The sequence below is a fragment of the Haliotis cracherodii genome, unplaced genomic scaffold (genome assembly GCF_022045235.1).
Source record: "Haliotis cracherodii isolate W230 unplaced genomic scaffold, xgHalCrac1.p SCAF_13, whole genome shotgun sequence".
In the NCBI taxonomy this organism is placed as follows: domain Eukaryota; kingdom Metazoa; phylum Mollusca; class Gastropoda; order Lepetellida; family Haliotidae; genus Haliotis; species Haliotis cracherodii.
The window spans coordinates 28,444,098-28,461,587 of record NW_027266268.1 but is presented as its reverse complement, the minus strand read 5'-3'; positions in this window follow the sequence as shown (position 1 = coordinate 28,461,587).

Below are 17,490 nucleotides of genomic sequence, written 5' to 3'. Positions count from 1 at the left end.
GCACGTCGCTATATAAGTGCAATAATCTTGGACGCGACGTTAAACCCCATTTCACCTCACCTCACATACAGTTATTGATGTGTTCACAAGGATGATTTTAAGTACACTTCCATTTACCAATCTAACAGATATATTGATCTCGGATGTCGCCAAGGGAATCAATCCGGCAACTAGGTCGTGGCACCCAAGACACCAAATACAAGTATGTATAACTCGTGAACTCACATTTCTCGGTCTGGAACCGGCATTGCTTTCTCTCCAACTTCTCTCGATCGACGACAACCGATTAAACTGTCAACACCGTGACGTCATCCTGGAAGTGGTATCTCGGTTCGAAGACACGGTCGAACGTTGAGAATTGCATTCCACCAGTGACAGAAGTTATTTTACGTCGTCTTACGGCTATGTAGGAATGTAAAATGCATTTAGATATACTAGATGCAATTACTGTAGCCACACAAGAGGTATTTAAGCCATTATGCTACAAGAACAGAGGAACAGACTCACGAATATAGGTGACGTCACACGAACTATCACGTTGCCAAATCAAACAGGTGATTTGGAACGTATTCACATTTTGGTTTTGCACATTAAACAAACAGTCGGTAAGATTACTGGGGATATACGTTAATTTATAACGTATATCAATAACGTAAACGTCTACGATTTTATGCTGTATTACATACAACATGTACAATATGATTAATCTCACTGTCTACTGACCGGAATATACACAAGACTTGTCGCGTTGCAGCAGAATAATGTCTACCCCCAAGTAGCACGTGTTATAACAGTCTTGTTGACATAACATTGCTGTGCTGCCATAGGAGGCTCAGATGACTCCCCTTGGCCCAAACGTATTTTTATGTGAAAAATTTGAAGGACATTATGAAGTCATTTCGTTTATACTTTTTAAAAACTGTTACACATCAGCAACTGATTGATGGCACTGCATCATATGCATGTATACACATGGTGTCTACTACACAATAGTGACGAATATAATTTTAACGCATGGACAAAAATGTAACTAAATTTAGTATTGTATGAGAGCATTTAGAATTCATTAAGCTAACAAATAATTGTAATAATGGGTAACTATAAAACCGGATTTATGGTTCGTTTACAAGCAGAAAATGAAACTCATTTTCAACATCATCATAACTAAATGCTCAGTCGACATTCTTGATCAATACCAGCTCTCCTTCCCCATACTATCAAATTATGACAACCGCATCTAAATCGGGCTACTGCCTGTTTATATATTTTCAAATCAATTGTAGTTTAGTAAGCTTCGGTATTCAAGAGTAGAGTAAGATGATAACTTCGAGTTACTAGTAGCAGATGTTTCCCACTGTTGCATATCGACACTCATAATGCGTTGTTTGAATTCCGATAAGAATACGCCTTTATCTCCTTGCATTACCTATGTGTAACCGAATTCGTATTCAAATGAAATATTTTACGTGAGTGATCCAAGATACACTATCAAGTCCAAATAAATTTGCTTAGGAAGTCATTAAAAAAGCTTTGTCCAATATGAAATACATTTTGTGACACGTGATGTAACCTTTCATATACCTTGCTATGCAAGGCCCACTAGTGAGGCAGTTAGACATTCTGCATTGGTTGCATGAGTTCATTTCTAGTCCATTACTAGTTTTTTTATACCAATTAATTTAATGAAATTCATACTATATTAGACAACATTTTTTGTGTAGATATACTGAAACCTATTTGATAGATACATCGTTTGTTTAAATCAGCGTTCTCCCTCGTCTCCACTATCTCTCCACACCCTTCGGGTTTTGTTGAATTTTTAGTATAGATGCATGAAAATGTACAAAAATGTCCTTACTTTTATGTAGTCTTGAATTTCGACACTTTTTAACATGAAGGTGTTAATGATAAAAATATTTTCTTTAAAAATAACAACAAAAAACAACAAAAATTGTCTTATATTTTGACAAAATCTGTTAAATATGATAGCAAATTGATGTCTGTGTGAAAGTGACAAAAACGTTAACTAAAACATTCTTTCTTGAGCATGTGTATGAACATGTTCCCCAGCAGTACTCGATCTAAGGAGAGGTGAAGCTGTACAAGAACGTGTGTCATGCAAACCTGACAAGACATGGAAGAGTATGCCTTTGAGCAGAATACTATTTAAACGTAATATCAAAATGAATCTGTCTGTAATAAATTCTTACTCCATACATATATCTAACTTTTTTCTTGCATATACCATAATTCAATACCTGATTTGATGATAATTTATGAAGTTATTCTATGCTTATTGGACATGTTTTCAGTGTGCAATCACTGCATTACAATCTCCAAGTATGGCTTTTGGTTTCAGATTTTGGTTGCCCGGTGTAAGGAAGATGTGGGGTTACATGTATCAACATGTGACAGATGCTAGCGATCCAGTACGATTTTTTAATAAATCATCACCTGAACTCAATGGCCACAAACGCTACCTGGAGTTCTGTTGGAATGTTGTGTATCCCAAAGCCAGCAGCAACATACGAGCTGCATAAGAGCGCCAGAAAAGAGAGAAAAACGTCAGACATTTTACAAAGAAGATCTTCACCGAAGGTGATCAAGTGTCAGTGTGGAACTCTGGTCGTCCAGATAGGAAGGGAGGCAAACATGATGCAAAGAATAGGTTATTCATCGTTAACCGAAGCATTGGCAAATGACTCTATGAGCTGAAGAACCCCACGACGTCCACTGTCATATATATAATATATATGGGGAGGGGGTAAAGTTGCAAAATCTGTTGCTAAGGAATCAAATACAGGATAAAATGAGTTGTCTGTACCTGAGTAATGTGAGGGGGGAGTAATGTGAACAACGTAGTGAAGTTGTTTTAGCTTCATAGTATCGGATGTAATTACAGGGAGTAATATGAGCCTAAGACTAAAAACATACATGCAGAATAGCTAGAGTAATATGAGCCAAATATTTACAAATAGGATGTAAGATACGGGGAGTAGTCTGAGCCTGATATCTAAACATTATAGTAAAATAGCGGGAGTTATCTGACCCTGGTTGGACGGAAGAGGATATAGGAATGGAGAAGTAGTCTGAGTCTCTTAGTACAGTATAGGATATAAGTCGGGGGAAATATCTGAGTCTGATACTAAATAATGGGATGTAGTGTAGGCGTAGGAGTCTGCTCTTAGTCTGCTCAGAGTAAAACGTTTGGGTGTAGGAAAGGGGAAGTAGTTTGAGCTTGATATTCAAGAATCGGATATAAAATATGGAGAGTAGTTTGAGCATGATACTCAAAAATCGGATATAAAATGTGGAGAGTAGTTTGAGCCTGATACTCAAATTTGGATATAGAATGGGGGGGGGGGGGGGGGGGGGGGTAGTTTAGGCCTGATACTCAAATTTGGATATAGAATAGGGGGAGTAGTTTGAGCCTGATACTCAAATTTGGATATAGAATAGGGGGAGTAGTTTGAGCCTGATACTCAAATTTGGATATAGAATAGGGGGAGTAGTTTGAGCCTGATACTCAAATTTGGATATGGAATAGGGGGAGTAGTTTGAGTCTGATACTAAAGAATTGAATGTAGGACACATGGAGTTTTCTGAAAATAAATCATAGGTTATGAAAAATATAGCGATTTAAGAGAGGCACCTGGAGGTTTTCCAAATAAAGTTAAATATAAAACTGTAATAAAAAAACTGGCACTAAAGCATCTGACACACAATATTGGGGATTGTTCTTAACCTGACATTTCAGAATAGAAAATGAGGAAGAGGGGTTTAAAACTTTTATAATGCAAGATGTGTTTATCTTTTCTGTAATCATTTCAATTCATAACAAGGGGAGTTATTTGGGCCCAGTAGGGGAGTTAGCTGAACCTAGAGGGAGTGTTTTCAGCCTGGCTGCATGTGAGCCTTGGCCCATATGACTCTTAAGTCTTTTTTGCCTAGGCTACATGCTACATGTAATTTATAGGCTAATTGTAATTAAGTACACGATGATTTTGTTCTTTTTTTCATCCATCGAGAAAGGGTGCATTTCATTGACCTGCTGTTTGTTTGATAAGCAACTTCAGCTTGCGGAATGCATTGCTTGTTTTATGGTATGCCAACTGGATTGGTGCAAAGATTTCAGGCTGCGTGGATGTTAATCCAACGTTGTGCCAACGTTTCTGCCAACTGTGTTCCAATGATGACCGTGGGCACGGGTGGCCCAGTCGTCTAAGGCGCCGCAATTCGCTGTGCAGAGTTGCGTCCCCTGGACTCGCCAGAAACCTATGAGTGTGGGGTCGAATCCCGGTTCACCCCGAAGTGGTAAACGTCTGAGACCTGCATCACTTCGGGCTTTCCTCCCACATTAAGCTGACACGCCGTGATATAACTGGAATAATGTTCAAAGCGGCGTTAAACCCAACTCACTCACTCACTCCAATGTTGACCTGACGTTGGTCCAACGATAATTAGCCAAGTTGAACGCTAAACGGCCAAACATCGGCTCAACGTAAGTAAAAAAACGTTGGCTTAACATTAGCCCAACGTCTGACTGCAAGCTGGGTATTATATTGACAGATTTAATTTTAAGTTTTAGATAACCACCGCGGAGGCATTAGATGCTTTCAGTCAGCACTGTTCAGGCCACGGTAATTGGTAGTACCAAATATCACCTATATTTCATATAATGGGTAGGTTTCTCGGCAGGATAAAGCCAACGGATAAAAAAATGATATCCGTTGGGGTCATATGCAGATAGAGATACAAATATCAAAGGTCAAGTAGGGACTACTTTCAGTGTTTATAAACAAATATGGCGTCGCCCTTGTCATTCGGCAGTCGAGTCAGAATTAACCATCGGGAATCTGGATAAACTACAGAGATAATTGCTATCATTATAAAAAAAAACAGTCTAATAGAATTAAAATCAGTGTCTAACTGTGACGTCGCTAAGGCATTTTCTAGGTTTTGGCAAGTTTTGAGATATAAATTTCGAAACAATTTTGCGAGGGCTCTAGGCCTAGCCAAGCGGGATCAGTAGCCATATCTGTGCTGGTAGACCTCTGCGGCTTTAAACCTTCTCCACAAATTAAAATAGTTGGATTTGGCCGAAATATGTTTGAATTGTTACCTTGTTTCGTTATGTCGCTGTGTGTACATATGATTGCACTTCTTGACAAGACAGGCCGACCGTCAACAACGTTTGAACGTGGCCGTGACGTCTCATATACTAGGGTAAGAGTAGCTTCCCTTTGACAAAAGGCAGTTACTCTAGCGAACAGACCGGTGGATTGCCGCGAAATACAAGTAAAAACAATTTTTGCGTATATGTTGCTTCGCCACTGTATGAGAAACTTATTTCAGTTGGAACTATATTGGCTACTGTCACTGTCCGACTGACACTTCACTTACCCTGTGACGTAATAAATATTAATGCGCACATTCCAGGAAAACATGCAATGTTTAGGTAATGTTTGTGAGAGAGGGAAAGCGATTTTCAAGAACAGAATTAAAGAATGACATCATATGATAAAGAGGTGTGTTTGGGGATGGAAAAGATCCTGTATAAGGAATAAACACTATGTATTTAGCTCGCCAAGGCTCGCTAAATACAATCTTTATTCTTAATACAGGAAACCTCTATTTATCAGAGCAATAAATTACATTTTATCTACTGTCATGGAAGCACAAGGGTAAGAGTGAGTGAGTATGGTTTTACGCCGCATTTGGCAATAGTCAAGCAATATCACAGCGGTAGATACCAAAACTGGGCTTAAAACATTGTACCCATGTTGGGAATCGAACCCGTGTCTTCGGCGTGGCCAACGCTCGCTTACCCACTGGGCTACCCGACCACCCCAAAAGGGAAAGAGAGTTCCCACGTTCTCCACACATAGCCCACAACAATCCACCACAATCTGATACGAAATGTCTCACACCTGAGGAAATAATGCTGTTTGTATGTTTCTTGCTAAACGCCACACTCAGCACTATTCCAGCTATATGACGGCGGTCTGTAAATAATCGAGTCTGGACCAGACAATCCAGTGATTGATATCATGAGCATCGATCCACACAATTGGGATCAATGACATGCATCAACCAAGTCTGCGAGCCTGACCACCCGACCCTGTTAGTCGCCTCTTACGACAAGCATAGTCGCCTTTTACGGCAAGCATGGGTTGCTGAAGACCTATTCTAACCCGGAAAGAAAGAAATGAAAAACGTCATAACCGATTGTCTGCAACAGTATACTGAAGTACCGGCAGCATAAAATCAAACGACCCCAAAAGACGTGTTGGGACTCAACCCCCAAAAGTACAAGAATCTGTACTTTACGAAGAAATATTATATTTGCTACATTTGACCACTCTCTAAATGGCATTGTGTGTTCATAGCATTCGGCCATGCGAGCAGTGCCAATTTACACTTGTGGGAGGGGTACACAAAGTACGTGATCTAGACTACCAGTTGTCGGACTTTCATTTTGTGGAAGCCTCGGTGGCTGAGCGGGTTAAATCAGATCGCTGACTTTGTGTGCTGGCGATTAGGTGCCTCACTCTGCCAGTGTGGGTTGAATGGGACTCAACCCCACAAAGGACTAGAATCTGTACTTTACTAAGAAAGTGTTATCCCCAAAATATAACATTTGTCGGACTGGAATTTAGTTCTAAACACTGCAATCGATTTAGAAAACAATAAACATGTAAATAACCCTAAAGCAAGACAATTATTGATTGAAAGATTGAAAAGTTCAACCTACTTGACGTATGGCGTGAGTGAAATTGTGGAAACAATTCCAACATAGCATTCAAGATTAGACGGGTTTTTCCTCATCTCCTATGACATTTACAATGCCTCTATTAAAACTGAAATCTTACCTGAATATAAGTCTGACCATTTCGCAATTTCACATTTACTTTCTACTGATAGTAATACTAGAGGTAGAGTAAGTGAGTGAGTTAAGATGCATCGGCATTTTTTCAGCCATACAGCGACGAGACCAAGTTAATATATTTATAATTTAGTTATTTCTGCAAAGTTTTATTTGGAAACAAGTTGTGAAACATAGTTGAGCATACTATATTTAGAAACAATTTATGAAACATATATGAGCATAACATAAAATATACAGTTTTAAAACACGGGCTTTCGGTCACCAGAAACAAAAGCTATGCCACCTCGCTGGGGATCATGGGGACTTCCAGTACCTCTGCTTCCTGAATGATACCCAGCAGGATTTACGTCATCACTTTAGTTACTGGTGGTTGTGCATAATACTAGCCAATATTAAAAAATACTCAGCAATGAGTTGGCTTAAAAACACTTGTTGATGATAGTTTTATCGATTATGATAGGATTACGTGTCACACAGGGGGACAATAATTTTATGATACTTTAACCCCCTGGACAGAGCCTTCAATAATGTCAGTTGATAATAGCATCACACCAAATATATATTTACTTTAGCGACCAATTTCTTTCAAGTAATTTATGATGAGATGCCGGCTGACACGGGAAAAAGAGATATTTCCGATTTACGCTTTGATAATGTTAATCCTTTGCGATTGCAAAGTCCAACCAATCAAGCAATATATGCTTGACGGTGAACCTTTCATCACAAGAGATACACTAAGGAGATTCGTCCTCATCTCATCTGTCTTAAGCAAATATTCGTGTGTAAACCGACTGTGGCCAATACGACATCTTCGTAAAACGACCTCGATACGTCTTGACTGACAACCCTAGTAGGTATGACCAATTGTTGGTTTCGATTCGTGAAGTTCGTTGTTTCCCACCTCTTTTGCATGAGATCCCGAGTATAACGTTTGATGGTTGGTTTGGAATAACTGTACGGGATAAGGAGTGGAGATCACGGTTTGTCAAGAGCTGCTTTAGCTGCAGCATCGGCTTTTGAGTTACCTGTGATGCCTACATGACTTGGTAACCAGCACAAGTCGATGCCACATTGGACAGTAGAAAGATCATTATAGAGTTCAAGAATGTCTAGAATAATAGAGTGATAAGATGAAACACTTTTATGTGCTTGAAGGCAAGACAACGAATCAGAGAAGATGATGAAATGTTTAGATTGGTTTTGATGTTTGATATAGGTCAAAGCTCTTACGATAGCTTTTCCCTCAGCAGTACTCGTCACTATATTGCTGAGATACTGCCGACGTGACGTAAAACTTTAACTCACTCACTCACACTCAGCAGTAAAGATAGAACTAGAATCAGCGATTCTTTAGGACTCAGTTCTGGATCCAACAATGGTGGCACTTGCAACTTTGCCACCATCCTTGGACCCGTCTGTAAAAATGGACCTGTGAGAATAATATTTGGTGCGTAATTGATTATAAGATTGTTATCATACCCAAGGATTAGTTTCTGACATTTAGTTTGGTGAGTGAGGTCTACTTCTGGCTTCACCAACTGCCAGGGAGGAGCAGGCAGAAGACGGGAAGGTGATATTATATTACGATCTATTTTAGCTGCAGTGATGTGTGTTTAAATTCTTATTCCAAGTGGTGGAATCAAGTTGGACAGATTTTGAAACAGGTTTTCATATTGAGGGTGGAAAACACAGTTATATTCTGGATTTGATTTATTTGAATGCAATTTAGTAATGTATTGCAGTGAAAGTTGGATGCGGCGCTGTTCAAGCTACGGTTCATCAGCCTCCACATACAAACTGTCCACGGGAGAGGTCCTTAAAGCTCAAAGACAGAGCCTTAGGCCTTTATGGTGTACAGTGTCTAATTTTTCTAAATTGCTTTTGCAGGCTCCACCATCGAAAATGGTACCATAGTCTAGTTTAGAGCGTATTAACGATCTATACAAGTGAAGGAGGGTTGTCTGATCCCCTCCCCACTTTGAAACGACTTTTAACAAGTCGAGAGCCTTCAGGCACTTTGCCTTGAGATATTCCATGTGTGGTAAGAATGTCAGATGACAAATGGCCTCTTCTACCACTTGAAATTGTCTGTTGTGTAAAAATGGAGATATGAACTTGGGTAATCTCCCCTTCAATCCAAATTCATGCAAATCTTTTAAAATACCATGTTTCCACGTTGTATCATATGCCTTCTCTAGATCGAAAAAGATTGATACAGTATGTTGTTTGTTGAAAATGGAATTCCAAATAAATCATTCTAAATGCACCAAATGGTCAATGGTACGTCTGTTTGTTTTTTTCTGAAACCACACTGGATGTCACTCTGGGGGTTATTGGTCTCCAGGTACCAGACTAATGGATTGTTGATCGTGCGCTCCATGGTTTTACAACCACAGCTAGTTAGTTATCTTGGACGGTAGCGGATCTAATCTGTGGATGGATCTGTGTGATCCCGTCCAGGCTTTGGAATAGGAATAATACTAGCATTGTGCCATGAAGGAGGGAAACTTCTGGTTGTCCATATTTAATCAAATATATTCAGTAACGTTTCCAAACATGAATCGGGCAAGTGTTTCAGGAGCTGATATTGGATGTTGAGGGCTCCTGCTGCAGTGTCATGAGACTGCTCTAGGGCAGTATATTATTCATGGAGTGAAAATGTTTCTTTATAATCCTCACCATTATCAGAGTTAAAAAATTTTTTTTTCATTTCCTGCTGTTTTTGAAACCTCTGGAATTGAGGATTTATAGTTTGATGACGAGGAATGATTTGCCAAAGTGTCACCAATTTTGTTGGCAATTTCAGATTTAGTGGTTCAAAGTGTATTACCATCTATGAGATGGTGAACTCCAGATTTTGACCCTTTTCCTTAATCTTTTGAATCATGTTCCACACCTTGGACATGGATGTGAGGGAATTGATTTTGGATACACAGTTCCTAAAGGATTGACAGTATATTCTATTTAAAGGTACGTCTCGTGTTAGTGCCTGTGATTTTAATGTTATTCAAGTTGTGGACCTTTGGATGTCGTCGGAAATATTTCTCTGCTTTCTTCCTATTTTTCCTAGCTTGTTTACAATTATTATCAAACCACGGTTTACGTATGTGACGGTTTGCAGAGGACTTAGGAATGCTTTCGTCTCCAATAGCATGTATATATCTGAAAAAGCTGTATAGGATCAGGAACATTCCTGAAACTGTCCGGTTTAAGTTTTTCAGTACATAGTGTTTGGAATAAAGACCAATTGGCCTATGTAAAGTTCCACCTTGTTGAAGGTGGTTCGTCAGACGGATAAATAGTTGTAAGTATTGTTCGTAAAGGGTCACCTCCATAAAGGTCATCATGGACCGACCATTCGAATTCATTTAAAATATTTGAATCAGTCAGTGAAAGATCTAGGGCAGAGTATGTGCCAGTGGCGGGATGAAGATATGTATTAGAACCATCATTGAAGATGCATAAATCATTGTTTGAGATAAAATCTTCAAGGACTTTTCCCTTATTGTTTGCATCAGTACTCCCCCATAGGGGATTATGACCGTTTAAATCGCCCATGGTGATACAGAGCTTCGGGAGCTGATCGTACAAAGTCAGAAGATCTGATTGACGGATAGTTGAGGAAGGTGGAAGATACAGTGAACACAGTGTAAACACCATGTTTAAAGTAACACGGACAGCAACAGCATGTGGAGTAGTATTGGGTGGAACAGGGCTATGGATGCTTCACCAGAATAGAAGAACCTACTGTAGCTTTATCGCCAGGAGGGGAAAACGAGTGGTAAGAACTGTACTGACGGAAATCAAATAGATCTGTGTTTTTGATGTATGTTTCTTGGAGACAAACAGCTGACGGTTTAAAATCTTGGATTAAAAGTTGTATTTCTTCTTCTTCACAGGAGAAATGTCACGCGAATGTGAGGAAGACTTTGTAGTACTCCTATCGGTTTCATGTGGAAATGGAGTTACCTCCATGTCCAGAGGACCAAAGGAGTTATGAACATCTACTGGGACCTCTAAACGAGAGGTGGAATTTGGTGTTTGCAGCCGTTCTCATACCTGCTCCTTTTTCAATAATTTCTTTATCCTGTTTGTAAGTTTAACTGGTTCTGGTTCAGGTGTTATTTTAGGAGTCTGCGACTCAACATTTTTGACGGTTTTTGGTTTTGGGCTAGTTACAAATGAAGGTGGCAGAGCTGTTTTTTGGATTGAAGCAGTTGGAAGTGGCTGAACAGACGTGGCCAATGTCAGATCAGCCTGGCAGTCTATAGAGGCAGTAATGACAGGAGGACGAGAGACAGCAGTAGAGTAGGAGATGGTGGAAATGCTTGTAGTGAGACCTTCAACTCTCTTCGTGGTACGAGACATTTTGTTCGGTCTTGATTATCATGATTTGGGACTCTCGTTTCCACACAGGGCAGGATTTTGGAGAAGCCACATGGTTCCCAAAGCAGTTTGAATACTTCACTTCCTTCCTTCAGTCAGTGGCCTCGTGCTTGTCACCGCAGCGGTAACAAACAGCGGAGGCATGGCAGGACTTAAATCCATGTCAAAACGCTTGGCAGGTGTAGCACCGGTGTGGATTGGGGATGTTCCAGTTGCCAGCTTTAATAGATTGAGAGAGACAAAAAGTGCAAAAGCGAGGAGGCAGATGTTGGACCACACCATCCTTCTTGAAGGTAAAACGTTTGACAGCTGTGACCGACTGTTGTTCAAGTTCCTTGGCTATATCGATCGTTTTCGGACATGCCAGATAGGCAGCGAGCTCTGTCATGGACAATGCCCTTTCACGAGTTCAGTGTCTTGTGCACTGATACAACAACCTTGATATTTACCAACTCATTTAATTTGAGAAGATTTGCAAATGTCTCCGTGCACATTCCCTCAACCACCAGACCCCCTTCCTCTGCCGACACAGGGTCGCAGCCCACGGCAAACAGGCTGCCCAATTTGGTCGCCTTTTACGACCAGCAATGGGGTGCTGAGGACACATTCTTGTATATCTTCCCCGGGTTCCCACGCAGAACTAGAGGTAGAGGTTATTGGAAATCTAATACTACTCTTTTACGAGACATGGAATATATGAATATGATTAACTGTCGAGGAAACCAAAGAAGATTATATAGACACAACACGCAATTTAAATACATTGGGGACTGATGATCTGACGCTAAAGTTGAATATTGTCGATTATCTATTTTTGGAAACCTTGTTGATGATAATTAGAGATAAATCAATATCGTATAGTTCCTATTCAAAGAAAGAAAAAAGTTACATTATGAAACTTGAAAAAACCCATCAAAGACTTGGAAGCCTAAATACGTAGTAATTGAAAAAATATCGATGAAACTACCAAATCATTGTCTAAAAATTGTTCCAAACGAAAAACAGATATTGACTTAACAAATAGACTTCTATGAAAACTTATATTCCTGTAAAAATGAAATACGTGAAGAAAGTTCAAAGGCGACTATGCTTGTCGTAAGAGGCGACGTACGGGATCGGGTGGTCAGGATCGCTGACTTGGTTGAAGCATGTCATCGATCCGAATTGCGTAGATCGATGCTCATGTTGTCAATCACTGGATTGTCTGGTCCAGACTCCATTATTTACAGACCGCCGTCATATAGCTGGAATATTGCTGTGCGTGTCGTTAAACAATCAAACAAGAAAGTTCAAATATATTTAAGGAAGTAGAAACACAATATTTATCTTAGAAGGAAAATTTAGAGACAACAACTGAAATTAAAGAAATATCCAGCAGGGAAACGATAGAAAACTACTGAAAAACTGGCGGCCAATCACGTTGTTCAACTCTTTATATAACAAATCAGCTCTTGTTTAACTATTAAATTAAAGAGTATTTTAGATACAATTATCAATGAGATCCAAACGGGATTCATTCCAGGTAGATGTATCAGTGAAGACATCAGGCTCTTGTACGACATTATGTTCGAATATGGAAGATACAAAAAAAATAATAAAGGATAGTTGATTGTGACTGACTTTGAGAAATATTTCTACACAATATTTAAACAATTTATGAACTTAGTTTTTTGAAAGTTTGGATTTGGGGCATGTATGATAAAATGGATATTAATTTTAACCAACAACGCTTCCTCTTCTATACTTTAGGGGCTGTAGACAAGGAGATCCTTTTCACCATATCTATTTTTGTTCGTAGCTTAAATCATGGGTGTTATGATCCCAAGTAATGCAATTATAAAGGAATTGTACTTAATGACAACGAACATAAACTATGCGGACGACACTCAGCTTTCCACTCGGCACTGAGGTAAGTCACAGGGCTTCAATGCATACTCTTTCGAAATGTACAGCATGTAAGAACTGCAAATACACATTGATAAAGATAAGGCAATATGGGTAGGTGTGATGACAGGTAGTCCAGTTAAATTAGGTCATGATTATATCTTGGGCTGGCACCAAGGAACCCTTTTAGGTTTTAGGAATAGTTCTAAATGCACAATTAGATAAGCTGTGGATTATCAATACACGGAGTGAGTGAGTGAGTTGGGTTTAACGCCGCTTTTAACAGTATTTCAGTTATATCACGGCGTGTCAGCTTAAAGTACTAGGAGCGAGTGGTATCAGTGATAGTAATAGCAGAGGTAGAAGTAGAATTACTGCTATTACCCTAGTACGTACACGGTTTATAGTGAGAGAGTGAGTTGGGTTTAATCCCAGGTTATCGCGGCGGTTCAGCTTAATGTGGGAGGAAAGCCCGAAGTGATGCAGGTCTCAGACGTTAACCACTTCGGTGAAACCCACGAGCACGGGTACGGTGCTGACAAACCTAGAAACATAATCGGGGCGAACCGGTATTCGAAACCACAATCATGGGTTTCTGGCGGGCCCACGGGACGCAACTCTGCACGGTGAATTGCGGCGCCTTAGACGACTGGGCCACCCGTGGCCCTAAATACACGGAAGAGAATTTAAATTATTTTAAATATCTTGGGAAATTGGTGAAAAGGAAATCCCCTTTTAATAGGTAAAATAACAGTTATAATATCTTTAGCACTATCTACTTTATTACATATCTTCTCCAGACCCGTGAAGATTCCGGGGTAGAATAGGTCTTCAGCAACCCATGCTTGCCGTAAAAGGTGACTATGCTTGTCGTAAAAGGCGACTAACGGGATCGGGTGGTCAGGCTCGCTGACTTGGTTGATGCATGTCATCGATCCACGCTCATGACATTAATCACTGGATTGTCTGGTCCAGACTCGATTATTTACAGACCGCCGTCATATAGCTGGAATAATGCTGAGTGCCGCGTTAAACAACAAACCAATCAAAAACATATCTTCTCCACCGCACAGAACTATTGAGAATGTTTTTCCATTTTGTTGGGAACGATAAACCTGATAAAATAAAAATGAATTCACCCAAACGAGAGTCTATCGTGAAGGTGTAATTAGAATGATTGATGTTCAAACATTCATTGACTCATGAAAGATTTCAGCCACGAATAGAAATTTCTGCAATTTAAATTTCGCTAACCCTTGTAAAGTCTCAAATTGAGAATCTTGCAAGGCTGATATTTATAGATATACTACTATTATAAACTCTTTTCGGAAGGATGCCTTCGCAGCCTGGAAAAAGTACAGATCTTGTTTTAAAACTGATCAAACTCACTTAGAAAACATTTTAGCTGAACCATTATGGTTTAATCATCAGTTCAATAACTCACAACGTTTTGTTAATAACTGGTTCATTAAGGGTGTATGTACAATAACATATCTCTTCAACTCTATAAGTTAAATGTCTTTTAAAGAATTTAGGAAGAAATATAAAGTTAAAAGGTACCTACTTAATCTTCGAAAAAGGTTATTATGAATATTCCTAGAGCCTGGGGAGAGATTCTTAATGATACTGTCCACGAAAGCCACAACACCCTAAAAAAGATGCATTTTTTACGATGTACTTACGAAAGCACAAACTGTGCCAGCAGTATGTACAATATGGGTAAACATTACCGATATTTAACAACCATGGAAGGTCATATTCCCTAATTATAGAAGATGTACAAAAGACACAAAGTTTCTCGATTTTCAATACAAGTTTATTCACCATATAGTATACACTAAAATGCATTATAAAAAATGAAAATAACAGATAAAACGTGTATACTCTCTTTGAGGATGACCCGGAGAATAGAACACGTCTCTTTGTTCCTGTGAGCATGTGAAGATGTTCTGGAACGATCTGACTGTTTAATAAAAGACAACTTGATATCAATGTTATTTTCACTGACTTTGCAATACCACTGGTATTTGTATTTCAACACAATGAACTTAACTTGGATGAGTTCTGAAGAATCATTAATGATATTGTTCAAGAAAAGCTGCGTTGCAGAGTTTGAGGAAAAATGGGCAATGCAATTACTGAATTACTTTAATAAGAAATAATTGCTAGCTCTCTTCATATATGCACATATATCCATGCTCCGACAATATAATACCATGTCCATACATCAAGACATATGAATATGTTTCTGTTCAATACGTTACATGTATTATGTCCGACTGCATCCCACAGTCACATACTTATCCTGACAATGCACGTGAAAACAAATATGCCCGAACATGTAGGAATGTAGCATCCTACTGAAATGAATAACAAAATGAAAAACAAATGTCAGGTACAACCACCGTTACCAAATTTAGGAGCAGGGTAATATATGTCCAAGGTAGAAGCATGTCTTTCAAAGCAAATTTCAAAGGTGGTGCCACAGCAATCAAGTTTGTCTTTAGTGTATGGAATCATAACTGGATTGTTTGATAGGCATTACTTAGAAGTTGACGGATGACAAGATAGACACGTCCGCATACTATGAACTCATCAAACGATAAATCACTTATCCTGTTTATTGGATTCATGTCCCTATTGGCTTCCACCTATGTGTTCTTTGTCCAGCGTGTTGTGACAACATCATCCCTTTGTTGTCAACACCCACCAATGTTATCCCACTCATGTATGCAATTGTTGTTACTGTTAATCCTCTACTGTTAATCCTCCACCTACTATATATATTCTGAATGTCCCTATACAGTCTTGCTTGACAACGGTAGAAGGATCAATACCGAAACGTTGCTTTTCCCGGTATTAATGAAGTTGTTATCCATAAAAATTGTGTCAATCTTAACATAAGTTCCTGTGACATTGAATAAGATTTAATGCAATGTTATGTTTTTTTACCAAATCTGAAACAAATTCGGTTTGCAACAGATAAAAGACTCCTGTAAGTGTTCATATGGTTTAATGATACTGGCTTTAGAAAATGCGCGATTTCATAAAAAAAAAGCCATGAAGATGCCAAAATGTCAATTTACAAATCAATAGCTTGTGTGTCCACCTCTGGTTGTGATGCAAGCAACACATCTTCGTCTCATGGAGTGGACCAGGCGTCGATATTTGTCGGATATCTGTCCATATCTACTGGAGCATGTTTCGAAGTTCCTGGAGTGTCTGTGGAACATCGAAGTCGCCGATCCATGTGCTCGATTGTTGAAAGATCAGGGGAGCGAGCCGGCCAGGCGATGACATTCACGCTGTTTTGTTGAAGAGAATCCCGAACAAGTCGAGCAATGTGAGGCCGGGCGTTGTCATGTTGAAAGGTAATGCCGGTAGAACAACAGGGCCGATGATATCGTCGCGGTAGCGCTGTCCATTGAGATTTCCCTCTACCACTATGAAACGGGTCCTCTGTCTTGCTGTAATCCCACCCCGTACCATAATGCTGCCGCCCCCGAACCGATCTTCTTCCATGACACAATGCTTGACGTAACGTTCACCTCGACGTCGGTACACTCGAATCCGCTGTGGCGGAGGTGAAAACGAGACTCGTCAGTAAACAGAATTTGTCCCCTTTGCATGGCCGTCCAGCGTAGACGCAGTCTGCACCACTGTAGACATGCTTGGAGGTGGTTTCCTGTCAAAATGGGACGTCTGGCTGGTCTTCTGGCGACAATCCCTGCACATCTGAGGCGACGACGTACGGTTTGTGAATATATTCGTCGAAGGTCAGGGATGCTTCTTGCAGTCACTGTTGCTGGCTGGAATCGATTTCGTAGGTGTGTCGTTCGAATCCAGTTGTCGTTTCGATTATTAGTAACGCGTGGCCTGCCACTCCAAGGATGGTCTCTGACTGCATTCGTCTGTTGCCAACGTTGCCATAAACACCAAATGGTGTTTCTATGGACGTTAAATTGTCTTACAACATCATGTTGACTCGATCCTGCTTCAAACATACCAGTGGCTCGCAGACGCTCATTTTCGGACAGGCGTGGCATTTCGTAATGTTGAATAATTGCGTAATTTTGTTATTTTTTCTGAGTGGTTGTTGTCAGCACGATGCTAAACAATGCATATGGAATCCCGTCTACGAACATGTTTTTATAGCCATTCTTGGGTAGTGGGGCTTGCATAAAAGTCAACTTTTGCATGAGATTGCATGCTTTTCTGTAGTAGTGGCGTTTTTGTGACTTGGTTCCATGCATGTACTACAATATTGAGAACCAAACTTTATTTGTTTGAAAAATACACTAAAATATTGGTGTCAGAGGAACTTTTGTTGT